Below are 16,768 nucleotides of genomic sequence, written 5' to 3'. Positions count from 1 at the left end.
TACCAAAATACCACATATTTTACTATGGATATTTTTGGTAGAATAGAATCCCTGAATTTCTACAATTTTTAGGAAATTTTTCTATTTTTTTAGAAATATTTTGAGCATTTTGTATGGTTAAAAATATAAATTTTTATGCATTTTTGCGGGTTTTTCCATAGTATGCTATCAACTTTCAATCGATTTTCTGCTAAAATGCAATAGGGGGCAGCATGTTGATGCATGGAATGCTCTCTTGTGTGCGTGGGACCCTCTTCGTCTCTCAATTCTGAATTTTTCTTTTATTTTCCTCACGCGTGTGTGAACACCTCTTAAAAACACATTTTTTATTAATGTTAATCATAATTAGCATTTAATTGTGATTAAAAAATTAATTAAAGCTTAATCTTCTCTCATTTAACAGAGAGAAGGAGGGGATGGAGAAAGTGAGAATGGATTGGAGAAGAAGGAGAGAGAGAGAGATAGAGAGAGAGAGAGAGAGAGAGAGAGAGAGAGAGAGAGAGAGAGAGAGAGAGAGAGAGAGAGAGGAGGAGAGAGGTCTCCTCTCCTCTCAATCTTGCAACGCGCTTCACGAGGGGGGGTCGCTGCAGGCAGCCTGTGAAAGAATGCCACCCCATAATCGTTTTTTTAAGGTTTTAAAAAACCTTAGTTACAAAAAAGCTTTATTTTTTTAGCTTTTAAATATATATATATATATAAAGTTTTCTTTTAATTCCAAAAAAGCTTGAAAAAAAAGTCAAAAAATGAGAAATTTTGAAATCTGAGAAAAGAAAATTCTCTAAAAATTTTTGGGAATTTTTTCTTTTGGTGCCTTTTGGCTTTTCATCTCCTGGAAAACCTTTTGGCTTTCCGAATTCCGGAAAATCTTTTGACCTTTCGGATTCCGGAAACTTTTGACCTTTCACATTCCATTTTTTTTTTGTCTTTTCATTTTCCTGAAACTGTTGGCTTTCCGTATTCTAGGAAACCCGTTGGGATTCCGAATTTTTTTGACCGTTTGTATTCTAAATGTGTTCGGGGTAAATTAAAAAATTTTAAAAATTCCTAAAAATTAGTAAAAAATTAGACAAAGGTTATTTTAAATTTCTAGAAAATATTGAGTTTGTGATTGGCATGTGGTGTGTCCATTTGAGCGCCCGTGACCATTTAAATTCCTTTAAAATATATTTTTTAATCCATAAAATTAAAAAATCCATTTAAATTGTAAATTTTCATTGGATTTGAGAATTGTCGGGCAGAATTGGAAATTTTGTGAACGATGGGATTCTTATGAAAAATTAGGAATATTCTAGAAATTATTTTTAGAAATCCTAGAAATTGGTATTTTTTAAAATATCAATGGTATTTTAGCAAATCTATTTGCTAAAAGTTTTCTGGAAAAATATAGGTTTGGAATGCCATAAGATAGGTTTGGTGGAATTCAAAATTATCATATTTTGAGGCCCTATTAAATTAGGAAAAAATCATGATAATTCTTTTTCTCGAGAATTTAATATTTTTTAGGGTTATTTAATGTTGAAGTGCGTTTTCTCGTGGTGTTGACATTAGATAGATGCGGGTTATTCACATATTATTAATACTATTATACCTCATATTAATAGTTATTTTTGTTTGGATTAATTCTAAACGATGTTTGCATGATTTTTTACTACACTGTTTAGCCATTCTTTTTGGACATGTTCCTTAAGTTTTTCAATGATGGCTATAATCTGTGTTCAAAGTGTGTCTCACCTTTGACACTTTTCCATGATAATTTATTTTACACTTTTTTAAGTGTGATCTATGCTTGATTTCCTAAGCCTAAGACAAATTCTATCATGGGTTAGTTGATCGGTTTGTTTTGGTGAATTTTATTGGATGTTTTCCAAGTTTTATATGGACTTATCAGGTTCTGCCTAGATCACTTGTATCTAGGGGTTTTTTAATGAGTGTTACACACATGTGTTTCACTTGCTTACTTTGGAGTTTTGCTTGAATGACACCATGTTCATATACTCTGGATTGATGAGTTGGCCACCAATTTTAATGCTTCTTTTGGCATGATTAATGTTCATTAGATGGTATGCATTGATTTTTATGATCAACTATGGTTTTCATGGATTCGAGGAGCTTCTATGCTTTTATCCATGATTTTATTAGGATCTTTTGATCTTTTGGGATAATTTCATGTGCTTTGAAGGTAGCATTTGCCTTCGTTTTTTACACATAATTTTGGACTATGTTCCTTGTACTTTTGTACATATTCCAACTTGGATACCTAGTTGCTTATGTATCTAGGTGAGCTTTTTTTTTCTAGCCCAGCTTTATTGTGTTTATTTGGTAGTTATCATTAGAAAGGCGCGAATAATTCAAAATTCTTTTCTAATGATGTACTTGGAAAGAGTTATTCCTTGATGTAGTCTCAAGTATATAGAGATAGGTTTTAGTATGTGAAAGTCTGGGATAAGGCTATCTTATTCCTTTTATACAGGATTTTATTCATATTTTCCTAGATAGCATACTAGGGAGTTTCAAATTGGTAAGGTATGTATGGGTGGTATCATGGTGGTATGGGACGCTAGAGATCCCTCATATATATTATCTTATGGGATAATTTGGACTCAGGATTGTTGCTTTGCTTATATCACTTGGCATGTTGACCTCAACATTCAAAGACAATCTCATTTTGTGAATTCACTAGAAGTTATAGTGTAGGCATTTTCTAGATAAACTTCTTTTATCTATAGCCTGCATGTATTGATGAGTGTAATCTTGTCGGCATTTTCACTTAAAATCTCTTTCTTTAGAGTTCAACGAGTTTATCTTGTTGTGTTCGGATTAAGGAAATTTGGATTCTTCCTTTGTTGGCATTTCTTTCTCTAGTTCCGTCCTTTAGGTGATTTATACAGTCAACCTGATGGTTTTACGGATGAACATATGTGACTCAGCGAGACGTTGATGAATCTCTATGTTGATATGGGGATAACTCGGGATGCCAATAATTCCATGTGCAGATGTGGGTACGTCGGGTTACCAATGGATACCTGGTTCTTGCTGTTATAATGCCATGTTTTCCTACTTTATTCCGAATAGTTTACAATGAGGAAATTACTTTGAGTATGAACTCCTCTGATCATCCACAGTCTGATGGGCAAACAGAGTGTATGAATCAGATTGTAGAGTATATGCGTCGTGCATATGTCTCTGCTAGAAAAGCATCAAATTGGGAAAAGTATCTTCCAATGATGCAATTTGCCTATAACAGTTCTAAACATATGGCTATTGGTTTTAGTCCGTTCATGCTTATGTGTATGGGTATCAACCCAGGGTACCTATTGATGTCGGTCTTAAGGACATCGAGCTTGATGCATCGAGGGATTTCTTACATGATATGCTTGAAATGCTGACCAAAGCTCAGGATTCTATCAAGAGTGCTCAGGATAGGGCACGGTTTTATGCTAATAGGGGATGCTCATCTCGATTTCTTGAGCCAGGAGCATTGGTTTATTTAAAAGTTCCTAAAGATTCTCAGACTTTTTTCAACGGGAAAATGCTCAAATTTATCTCCTAGATATTGTGGTCCATTTCGATTTATACATCGGATTGGCACGGTTGCTTATAAACTTAAACTACCTCCACATGTTAGAGTTCATCCAGTCTTTTATATCAATAGATTGTTGAAAGGGAAACTGGGAGGTGAGGATAACATAGTTACTCCTTAAGAACTCGTTGAAGTCAAAGAATTATCCTATATTCCACATGAACCTGATAAGGTACTTGAATTCAGGGAAAGGAAACTTTGTAGTTGACTAATCCCTGAGGTTTAAATTAGGTGGAAAGATAGGGAAATAGAGGATTCGACTTGGGAGTCGGTTGAGATTGTTTAGTGCAGTTCTCCTTCTTTTCATTGCAAGAGTGCAATGTTTTGAGAGAGGGGAAGTATGTTATATGCACATTATGTGTGCATATACTAGGAGGCTAACCCACATTAGGCTTGTGAGCATGGAAGCATGGGAACAAACTCTAGTGGAGCATGGGTTAGGACTAACCTTAAGGGTTAAGGTTAGGGTCAGGCATCCAAGGGTCACACATAGGAAATGGAGAGTCAAGAGTCACTTGAGGGCCCTCCTATATAATAGGGGCATGGGGCACACTCACTCAAGGGATGGTCTCTTGAAGTTATTTTGGGGCTTAGGCTATGGTCTCTTGATGTTATCTTGAGGCTAGTGTAAGATCTCTAACCCCACTGCGCAACGAATTCTGGGGTGCTAGCAGTAGAAGTAGCACTTCTTGCACGGGGCAGGGTCCCACACTCGGGGCCTCGCCCACGGATATCCAGACAAGAGACTAATCCATTGGGTTTTCCTCCAAAACTGAACCCGAAAAAAACTTCCTTTGCCCGAAAAGCACGGGCGATTCCACCAGGATAACTTTTCCCTAACGTAGTCAAAAGCCTTAACTAACTGAACTGATCTGACCGAACTCGTAAGTTCCTTAGTCAGATCAAGGGACAAGTTGCACTTGGATCATAGAGACCGACGCTTTTTTCCTCATCAGGAGGCACAGCCGTTGATTCTTTTTCCAAAGAACAATTTTTGTCCGGGATTTACTTCATTTATCGAACTAAACAGAAATTGAGTCTCGATTTACGGATCCATCAGTCCAGCCCATCCAGTCCCATGGGTTAGCCAACCGCCCAACCACTGTAGTGATGGGATCCAATTAGGAATTTGGTTAGGTTTTGTCCCGGGTACCAGGGAAAAGAGTTCCCAGGCCCCCTAGCCGGATGTTCATGCAAACATAAAGCTAGTCACACCACTTACACACCCAATATGAAATTGCCTTTTTCACAGATTCAGCCATCTTTAAAACAATCATTTAATGAAACCATAGTATCACTAATCACAATCCTCCAATTTATCCGGTTGAATCTTAATTTCCAATCATTCCTTTATCAAAGTATCTATGGCATCATTGGCAACTAGAACGCTCACCACCTGTCCACTCAGGGGCCTTTTCAATAGTTCCTAGCTCATAGTACTCGGCAATATAATCACTTATAAAAATCAAGATGGAATCTCCGTTGAAGATCAGCAAGATCAACCAATAGATCTATATAAAAGAGCCATGGACTCATCCGTTGAGGACCAGCAAGGTCAATCAACCAGATCCATACTCGGTTTCAGAAAACAACTCTTACTCCTTGTTCCAATATCTTCCACGACGCACGTGTGGGTATCTTCGCGGCGACCTAGAGCCCGAGCACCGTATGGTCAGCACCCTCTAGGATCCTTCGCATGTCACCTAGCACTTCACTCATAGGCCGCTTCCTTGGTCCCTCATCCACCGTACCGGAAGGTCACCATTTAAATCGAACCGAGGCTGGTCAAGACCTCAGCCGACCTTGCTACGCGAGACGTCCTCCGTTGACTCTTCGTCAGCTGTTTCAACTTTATCAGGTAGGTCTCCACGACCACATTCTCAAGACAGTCAAAATGCTTCCCCAGCATTCTTGACATAAAACAGTCATTTACAAACAGTTCACAAATACAGTTTCTATAATGAACTCACATCTTTCCAGATTGTTCCACATCAATCCATATTACTTAACCCAAATCCAATCATGTGTATCCATTCTTGTGACCAGATACATCATTTTCCATCCCATCACATCAGATTCATTCACTTCACATAACATCGATTCCTATCTTTCTTAATTTACATTACATCTCATCACATCCATTTCTCATTACATCTCATTCGTTCACATCTTATATTATTCATTCACATTCTGATTCACATGACATCTCATCTCATCCATTCGCTCATATCGACTTCATATCCATTCACATACATATTCGCATTCATTATTCCACATACACATCCACATTCACATCTACATCCATACATCCATTTTCACATCCACATTCATACATCCACATCCACATCCACATGCATACATCAATTTTCACATCCACATCCACATCCACATCCATACATCCACATTCACATCCACATTCATACATCCACATCCACATCCACATCCACATCCACATCCATACATCCACATCTATATCTACATCCATACATCCATTTTCACATCCACATTCGTACATCCACATCCACATTCATACATCCACATTCACATTCATACATCCATACATCCACATCCACATCCACATTCATACATCCATACATCCACATTCATACATCCACATCCACATCCATACATCCACATCCACATCCATACACCACATCCACATCCACATCCACATTCATACATCCACACCCACATCCACATCCATACATCCACATCCACATCCACATCCACATTCATACATCCACATCCACATCCACATCCATATCTACATCCATACATCCATTTTCACATCCACATCCATACATCCACATTCACATCTACATCCATACATCCATTTTCACATCCACATTCGTACATCCACATTCATACATCCATACATCCACATCCACATCCACATTCATACATCCACATCCACATCCACATCCACATCCACATCCACATCCATACATCCACATCCACATCCACATCCACATCCACATCCACATCCATACATCCATACATCCATATCTACATCCATACATCCATTTTCACATCCACATCCATACATCCACATTCACATCTACATCCATACATCCATTTTCACATCCACATTCGTACATCCACATCCACATTCATACATCCAAACATCCACCTCCACATTCATACATCCACATCCACATCCATACATCCACATCCACATCCACATTCATACATCCACATCCACATCCACATCCACATCCATATATCCACATCCACATCCACATCCATATCTACATCCATACATCCATTTTCACATCCACATCCATACATCCACATTCACATCTATATCCATACATCCATTTTCACATCCACATTCGTACATCCACATCCACATTTATACATCCATACATCCACATCCACATCCACATTCATACATCCACATCCACATCCACACATCCACATCCACATTCATACATCCACATCCACATCCACATCCACATCCATATCTACATCCACATCCATATCTACATACATACATCCACATCCACATCCACATCCACATCCACATCCATATCTACATACATACATCCATTTTCACATCCACATCCATACATCCACATTCACATCTACATCCATACATCCATTTTCACATCCACATTCGTACATCCACATCCACATTCATACATCCATATCCACATCCATATCCATATCTACATCCATACATCCATTTTCACATCCACATTCATACATCCACATCCACATCCATACATCCATACATCCACATCCACATCCACATTCATATATCCACATCCACATCCACATCCATATATCTATTTTCACATCCACATTCGTACATCCACATCCACATTCATACATCCATACATCCACATCCACATCCACATTCATACATCTCCATCTATTCTTCGTTCATTTTCATCTATCTGATTCATTTCACATCCTCATATCTATTTATAGAATACAAGAGAATTCTTATTTTTGATATAAGATTTCTTTACGCATCTATTTATGCATAAACTCCATTTTAAGGAGAATAACACTTTTTCGAAATAAAAATCAATCTTTTATGCATCTTCCTATGCATAAATTCATTTTAAATGAGAATGACACTTTTGAATTAAAAATCAATCTTTTATGCATCTTCCTATGCATAAATTCATTTTAAATGAGAATGTCACTTTTGAATTAAAAATCAATCTTTTATGTATCTTCCTATGCATAAATTCATTTTAAATGAGAATGACACTTTTGAATTAAAAATCAATCTTTTATGCATCTTCCTATGCATAAAATCAAAATTGATGAAAATAACTCTTTTGAACTAAAAATAGATTTCTTTATGCATCTTTCTATGCATATAATTAAAATTGATGAGAATAACACTTTTGGATTAAAATAAATTCTTTATGCATCTTTCCATGCATAAATCCAATTTAGTAGGAATTACACTTTTAGAATAAAAGAATTTCTCTTATGCATCTAATTTATGCATAAAATCCATTTATGATAAAAATCACACTTTTAATAATAAAAAATCTTTTATGCATATGTTTATGCATTCAAATCATTTATGATGAAAATCACTCTTTTAATATAAAAGAATTTCTTTTATGCATCTAATTTATGCATAAAATCCAATTATGATGAAAATCACACTTTTAATATAAAAAAAATCTTTTATGCATATGTTTATGCATTCAAATCATTTATGATGAAAATCACTCTTTTAATATAAAAGAATTTCTTTTATGCATCCATTTATGCATAAAAATTATTTATATGAAAATAACACTTTTATAATCAAAATAACAATTTCAATATGCTTCCTTCTATGCATATAATTTAATTCTAAAGAAAGTAACACTTTTTTAATAAAATATTTTTAGTATGCATTTTTCTATACCTAGGATGAAAAATAACACTTTGAGAATACATATACGATGGGAATTACTCTTTTTGAATTAAAAAATAAAACTTATTTTACACAATTTTAGAAAATTTTACCATAACCTCCTTTGTATGGTTGACCATTTTTTAATTTTTAACTCTCTAAAATTAATTAGAATTTCACCAAGAGAGTATTCAAATCATTCTAATGTAAACATTTTCTACTTATCAAAGAGAAACATTATGAAAAGCTTGATTTTATCCATTAATCATTCATCTAGGATAACGAATGGTTGGATTTACTAAAGAAGAGAGAGGAATGCCTTTTTTCAATGAGGCATAACATCATATTCATATTAGAGAAAATAAAAATCATAAAAACCATAAAAATTAAGCATACATGGGAATTTATGTATTTCCTTACTTCCATTCATCAATTAACTTCAATAGCATTAAAAAGCCATTCCAATTAAGCTTCTCAAGCTTGAGAGGGGTTGAGAAGAGAGAAACATTAAGAAATTATGAAAAAAGATCAAAATTCACACTTTACCTTACAAATTGGTTGATTATTTGATCACGATAGAGGCCCCCAACCAATCAATTGGTTTGGTATGCTGATGGAGTCACCAATGGAGATTGAAGAAGGAGGGAAGCTCCAATTTCTTCAATTTGGAGAGAGTTTTAGAGAGTAGTAAAAAATTATCATTATTTCAGCATAATTCTGGCATAGTATAATTCTCCTATTTTTTTACAAAGGGCTCAGGTTCTATTTATAGGAGAGGGAGGCTCTAAGACCAACTGATTTCTAGAATTTTTCAGATTTAGTTTGGTTGAATTTGGACCAAATTTGGACCTAGTTTGGTTCCTTTTTTATTCGGTTTGGTTCTTTTTTGATTCGGTTTGATCCAAGAGAGAGGAGAGATAAAAAATCACATTATTTTTAAGTTTAAAACTCATTCAAGCATGTGAAGTAGGCAACTCCTTGAAGGGACTCCCCTTCCTTACACATGTATCTCATTTTTTTAGTAATACTCATAGTTTTTTTACTAATAAACCTTGTACATAGTCAACTCTTCATCTTATGCGAGCATTTACTCATTTTTGGGGGATTTTATTTATTTCTTCCATTTTTCTCCTCCACACATTTGGATGAATCTGAGTGGCCCCTCAAAACCTTAATTTAAAATTTTTAGAAAATCTGGACCCCCAGGATAAGGGCTTTTGAACAGATTATAATTTATTTCGAATGCACCTTCTGAAAATCTTTTTGAACTTCTGTTTCAGGGAAACTTATTTAAATACGAAGATATATTTTTCCATCCAAAAATATCCAAAATCTGAATAATCTCTCTCTAGAACATTTTCTCTCTCTAAGCTAAAGAAACAAGATCTTTGATATTTCTGAAGAGGGATTTGACTATAGGGGAAGATACTGGACATCTTGAGAGGCTAGGGAGGAATCTTACATTCTACCCCACTTAAAAAATGTGAGATGTCCTCATCTCGCAAAACTAGAGGAGAATTCTTTTTCTTAAGATCCAACTGATTATGGGTTCCCTATATTTTGGTGAACCCAAATAGAATCCTGGGATAAAGATCCCTTATATAAAACTCATTATTAAATAACAATTCACTCAGATCATAACATTCAATTCCTTATCACAATAATGGTCCATTAGACCGAATTTTCTATCTAAACAGTCCTTCATGGAAATTTTTCATTTATACAGATTTTAATTTGACCTCCTTTAACTTGATCCACTAGGTCAAGTGTTAACAGCAGCAATCTGCCAGCACAATCCACTAATCTCATAGTGATTTGCTGGAGTCATTAATGTCATTCTAACTACGAACATTATCACAAGGACTCGTCCCATTCATCCTCATTGAGGTTTTGCTTAGTTATACACATTCGTACATCCACATCCACATTCATACATCCATATCCACATCCACATCCACATCCATATATCTACATGCATACATCCATTTTCACATCCACATTCATACATTCACATCCACATCCACATCCATACATCCATACATCCATACATCCATACATCCACATTCATACATCCACATCCACATCCATACATCCACATCCATATCTACATCCATACATCCACATTCGTACATCCACATCCACATTCATACATCCATACATCCACATCCACATCCACATTCATACATCTCCATCTATTCTTTGTTCATTTTCATCTATCTGATTCATTTCACATCCTCATATCTATTTATAGAATACAAGAGAATATGCATCTTCCTATGCATAAATTCATTTTAAATGAGAATGACACTTTTGAATTAAAAATCAATCTTTTATGCATCTTCCTATGCATAAATTCATTTTAAATGAGAATGACACTTTTGAATTAAAAATCAATCTTTTATGTATCTTCCTATGCATAAATTCATTTTAAATGAGAATGACACTTTTGAATTAAAAATCAATCTTTTATGCATCTTCCTATGCATAAAATCAAAATTGATGAAAATAACTCTTTTGAACTAAAAATAGATTTCTTTATGCATCTTTCTATGCATATAATTAAAATTGATGAGAATAACACTTTTGGATTAAAATAAATTCTTTATGCATCTTTCCATGCATAAATCCAATTTAGTAGGAATTACATTTTTAGAATAAAAGAATTTCTCTTATGCATCTAATTTATTCGTAAAATCCATTTATGATGAAAATCACACTTTTATATGCATATGTTTATGCATTCAAATCATTTATGATGAAAATCACTCTTTTAATATAAAAGAATTTCTTTTATGCATCTAATTTATGCATAAAATCCAATTATGATGAAAATCATACTTTTAATATAAAAAAAATCTTTTATGCATATGTTTATGCATTCAAATCATTTATGATGAAAATCACTCTTTTAATATAAAAGAATTTCTTTTATGCATCCATTTATGCATAAAAATCATTTATATAAAAATAACACTTTTATAATCAAAATAACAATTTCAATATGCTTCCTTCTATGCATATAATTTAATTCTAAAGAAAGTAATACTTTTTTAATAAAATATTTTTAGTATGCATTTTTCTATACCTAGGATGAAAAATAACACTTTGAGAATACATATATGATGGGAATTACTCTTTTTGAATAAAAAAATAAAACTTATTTTACACAATTTTAGAAAATTTTGCCATAACCTCCTTTGTATAGTTGACCATTTTTCAATTTTTAACTCTCTAAAATTAATTAGAATTTCACCAAGAGTATTCAAATCATTCTAATGTAAACATTTTCTACTTATCAAAGAGAAACATTATGAAAAGCTTGATTTTATCCATTAATCATTCATCTAGGATAAAGAATGGTTGGATTTACTAAAGAAGAGAGGGGAATGCCTTTTTTCAATGAGGCATAACATCATATTCATATTAGAGAAGACAAAAATCATAAAAACCATAAAAATTAAGTATACATGGAAATTTATGTATTTCCTTACTTCCATTCATCAATTAACTTCAATAGCATTAAAAAGCCATTCCAATTAAGCTTCTCAAGCTTGAGAGGGGTTGAGAAGAGAGGAACATTGAGAAATTGGAAAAAGATCAAAATTCACACTTTACCTTAGAAATTGGTTGATTCTTTGATCACGGTAGAGGCCCCCAACCAACCAATTGGTTTGGTATGCTGATGGAGCCGCCAATGGAGATTGAAGAAGGAGGGAAGCTCCAATTTCTTCAATTTGGAGAGAATTTTAGAGAATAGTAAAAAATTATCATTATTTTAGCATAATTCTCCAATTTTTTTACAAAGGGCTCAGCATAATTTCAGCATAATTCTGGCATAGTATAATTCTCCTATTTTTTTTACAAAGGATTAGGTTCTATTTATAGGAGAGGGAGGCTCTAACCAAGACCAACTGATTTCTAGAATTTTCCAGATTCAGTTTGGTTGATTTTGGACCAGATTTGGACCTAGTTTGGTTCCTTTTTTATTCGATTTGGTTCCTTTTTTATTCGGTTTGATCCAAGAGAGAGGAGAGATAAAAATATCACATTATTTTTTAGTTTAAAACTCATTCAAGCATGTGAAATAGGTGCCTCCTTGAAGGGACTCCCCTTCCTTACACATGTGTCAAAATGGAATCATTATACCCAAAATATCTCATTTTTTTTAGTAATCCTCATAGTTTTTTACTAATAAACCTTGTACATAGTCAACTCTTCATCTTATGTGAGCATTTACTCATTTTTGGAGAGATTTTCTTTATTTCTTTCATTTTTCTCCTCCACACATTTGGATGAATCTGACTGGCCCCTCAAAACCTTAATTTAAAATTTTTAGAAAATCTGGACTCCTAGGATAAGGCCTTTTGAACAGATTATAATTTATTTCGAATGCACCTTCTGAAAATCTTTTTGAACTTCTATTTGGGGAAACTTATTTAAATACAAAGATATATTTTTCCATCCAAAAATATCCAAAATCTGAATAATCTCTCTCTAGAATATTTTCTCTCTCTAGGCCAAAATAGGTAGAAACAAGATCTTTGATATTTCTGAAGAGGGATTTGACTATAGGGGAAGATACTGGACATCCTGAGATGCTGGGGAGGAATCTTACAGCTAGGCTATGTTATGTTCTCTTGTGTAGAGGATTATAACTACTCACCTACCATTTCACACTATAGCTACATGCTGCTGGATTGGAGTTATACCTTTTGATGGTATGGGACATCAAGGTAAAGGTATGATGTACTTTATTATAATTCATGTGTGCATCCCTTGGGCTTGGGGGTGGTCAGGTGGATGAGTTTATGCTTGATTTATACATGTTTATGCATAACAATTATCCAAAGAGATCTTAGGGTTTTAACATTGGGAAGTCCCACCAATCAACAAAGGTGTGTAACCCTTATACCTCCTCACCAAGATACTTAGCCATGGAGCCAACATCCCAATACCCCAAGGAACTCAGGAATAGGAAGTATCACATGCCCAGACACAACGGGAGGTCACGGGGCGGATCCGACACACCTCATAGTAGATATGCAGCAAGGACAAGTTGTCCTTAAAGATACCAAAGAGATCCTAAAGGAAATAACCAAAGGAGTCAAGGAGGGTAAGAAGATGCACAAACCCAAAAAGATGAGAGGTAGTATGCAACAAGTGGAAGTGGAAACTAAGCGCTTGGAAACCAAGCACTTGGAAGGGGAAGTTACCCAAGAACATTGCATCATATCAGGCAGTGTTGGTGGCAGAACATCAAACACCATTGAAGGACCCTTGACCCCAAATTGCAAATTCAAAGGATAAGCTTCACAAAACAATTTTCCTCGAAATCTGTGGTTCCAGAGTCAGTACTCCCAACACCACCTCCTAGCCCTGCCACCTTGGTTTTCAAAAACATGTCACCTCTACATGATCCAGTACTCTCAGATCTGCCCACCTCAGCTAAAACATGTGTGTCCCAAGAATAGGAAGAACAGCAATAGCCACAAGGGATTGTAACATAGGAGGACAAAGAAGCCTCATCAGAGCATCCAGAAGCTACTCGTCGGGAGGAAGAACAAGAACCAGAGGCTAACACAAGCATAAAAGAAACGAAGAAGGTCCCAACCCCAATAAAAGAAGGAGACTGGAGTCTGAAAACATCCAAGGCACAAGGTACTTCTTAGAATATATGGAAATGCTCGCAAATGTAGGTACATTCCTCAAAGAGAGTATGGAAGGTCAACTTGCTACAATTCCAGTTCCATACCAGCTCATCTTTATGGTCACAAGAACAAAGAGTGTGGTGTTGTCACCTCCTTGCCACACTCATTTACTGAATGACAGACATAATTATGGAAGCAGATCCAAGACAAGATCCAAGCAGAATTATGGAAGTAGATCCAAGACAAGACAAACTAGGTGCAAGCCCTCAAAGATCAATTAGCTGCCCTGCAAACTGATGCTGCACACAAGGACGTCATTAAAAGCTTAAAGGTTGCCAAAGAACAAGAAGCAAAGCTCACAACCATGGAAGGGCACAATCGGCCATAGTCCAAACAACCAAAGAGAATGAGGAGCTCAAGGCTCAATTAGATCAAGCCAAGGAACAACTTCAAAAGGAAGTGGCACACACCAAAGAGAAAGAGGTACAACACACACAATAGTTGGACACTCACGCCACATTCCAAGTCAAAGAAGAAGTGTACACCGCCCAAATCCACGAGCTAAAGGAAGAAATTGTTGCCTTGGAACAAAAGGTAAATACCCTCCAAATAGAACGAGAACAAGTGCAATACAGAAAGACTAAGAGACTTCAATGAGGATATAAGTGCCAAAACAAAGGAAATGGATTAGATGTTGGTAGGCCACCAATAGGTTCTTGAGCATGTAAACCAACAACTCCATAGCAGCCAAACCTTGGCACAGGAGTGCCTACAATAGGTCGAGGAGGCTTAAGCTCAAGCCACCACCCACCACAAGAGTGCTAAAGAAGAAGCCGATTGAAGGTACACATAACTAGCAGCTACTCAAGATGCACATGAGTAGCCATCTCCACACTCCTCAATGATAAGGACTCTAGAATCTAGGAAATGGAATGAAGGCTTGCCATCCAAGAATGGCCTCAAAGGAGTGACCAAACCGACGAGATTCATCAACTCATCGAGCATGCTTCGGAGATAGGCTCTTTGCCGGTGGCTACTCGGGCCCTTCCTCAAACTCTAACTTTGTTTTTATCTACACTAACACTCTCTCTGCTTCAATATGAAATTAATCTCGCAGAAGACCTCAGTTTAGGAGATCTAACCCTTATACATCAGAATACAGAGAGAGAGGTTGACCCAACACTGGTAATGGGAATACTAAGGGGAGAAGTAATTCTTACTAACCCAAATGATATCTTCTTTTTCTAGTTACACCCCATCGTGCTCAACCTTCGTAGTTGGTGTCAGGTGTTACAACAGTTTGTCATTCTGGATGATAGTGTCAAAACAAACTCGAACATGTTCATGCTAGATGACATGATATCCACACCATCCAACTATGAGGTTGTTGTTGCTCGAAGATACCAATGGATCATTAGCCATGGGTGGGTTGAAGTTTATGAGGCACACCAATATCTAAATCTATCTGAATCACCTTTATATCATCCCCTGGGTATTATAAAACTATATAAAAAGATACATAAATAGCTAGAGGAAATGCTAACTAATGTTATATATGATTTTTATCTCGTGAACATATTGAATATCCAACTATAGCCCAAGAAGAAATCAAAGACCTCTATGAGTTTATGAAAACTGTGAAACCCCCATCAGGGTTCTCCCCCGAATGGGGACTGGAGCACAAAGGGAACAATCCATGGTCCACATCCCCTTGGAAACCGCACCTATTAAGCCTCAAAATCTGAATTTCTCTTTTCTTCTTTCTCTAAATCGGGTCACTAAATTCTAATTGAGTGATACACAGCGACTTGGTCTCATTGAGCCTCAAAGTGCAGTCCCAACACTAGTAGGGAAATTTACTCTGAATTAGATGTGGATTAGAGTGGGATAGCTCATACATTTCATAATTTTACATGAATTATTATAATTGGTATCATAAAGTACTTAATTACTTACATAACCACCATTAACTATGATTAGGAAGCCTAATCTCCCCTTATCAAGTCCAAAAAACCTCAAAAAACTCCAAAAACGAGGCTAAACACTAGCTCTCAGATTGGAAGACATGAGTCCACAGTCCCACAAAAAAGATGTAAGTCAAACACGTGAGTCAACACACGTGAGCCATGAGCTTGGACATGTAAGCCATGAGTGTGGACATGTGAGTTGTGAGGCTGAAGGTATGAGTTAATGAGATATGAGTCAAAGAAATGTGGCCTCTAGATATGAGCCATGAGCTTGGACATGTAATCCATGAGTGTGGACATGTGAGTTGTGAGGCTAAAGGTATGAGTTAATGAGATATGAGTCAAAACACGAGTCTACATGTGTGTGACTAGACATGTAAGTCTAGGGGCATGAGCCTATAGATGTGAGCCTACATACCTGAGTCTGTAGATGTGAACTTCTATATATGAGCCTAAAGACATGAGTCTATATATGTGAGCTTGTAGACATGAGCTTGTAGCCATGAGCCTACGTGAACTTGCATATGTGAGCCTGCAGACATGAGTCTATAGATGTGAGCTTGTAGACATGAGCTTGTAGCCATGAGCCTAGATATGTGATTCTACATACGTGAGCCTAGATACATGAGTATACATGTATAACCCTAGAGACGTGATCCTAGAGATATGAACATGAGCCTCGCAAAATTTAAATGATTAAAAAAAA

Source organism: Cibotium barometz, chromosome 11 (assembly GCF_041138505.1).
Source record: "Cibotium barometz isolate CiBa-2024 chromosome 11, ASM4113850v1, whole genome shotgun sequence".
Lineage (NCBI taxonomy): Eukaryota > Viridiplantae > Streptophyta > Polypodiopsida > Cyatheales > Cibotiaceae > Cibotium > Cibotium barometz.
The sequence above is the reverse complement of the archived record's forward strand: the minus strand, read 5'-3'. Positions refer to the sequence as shown.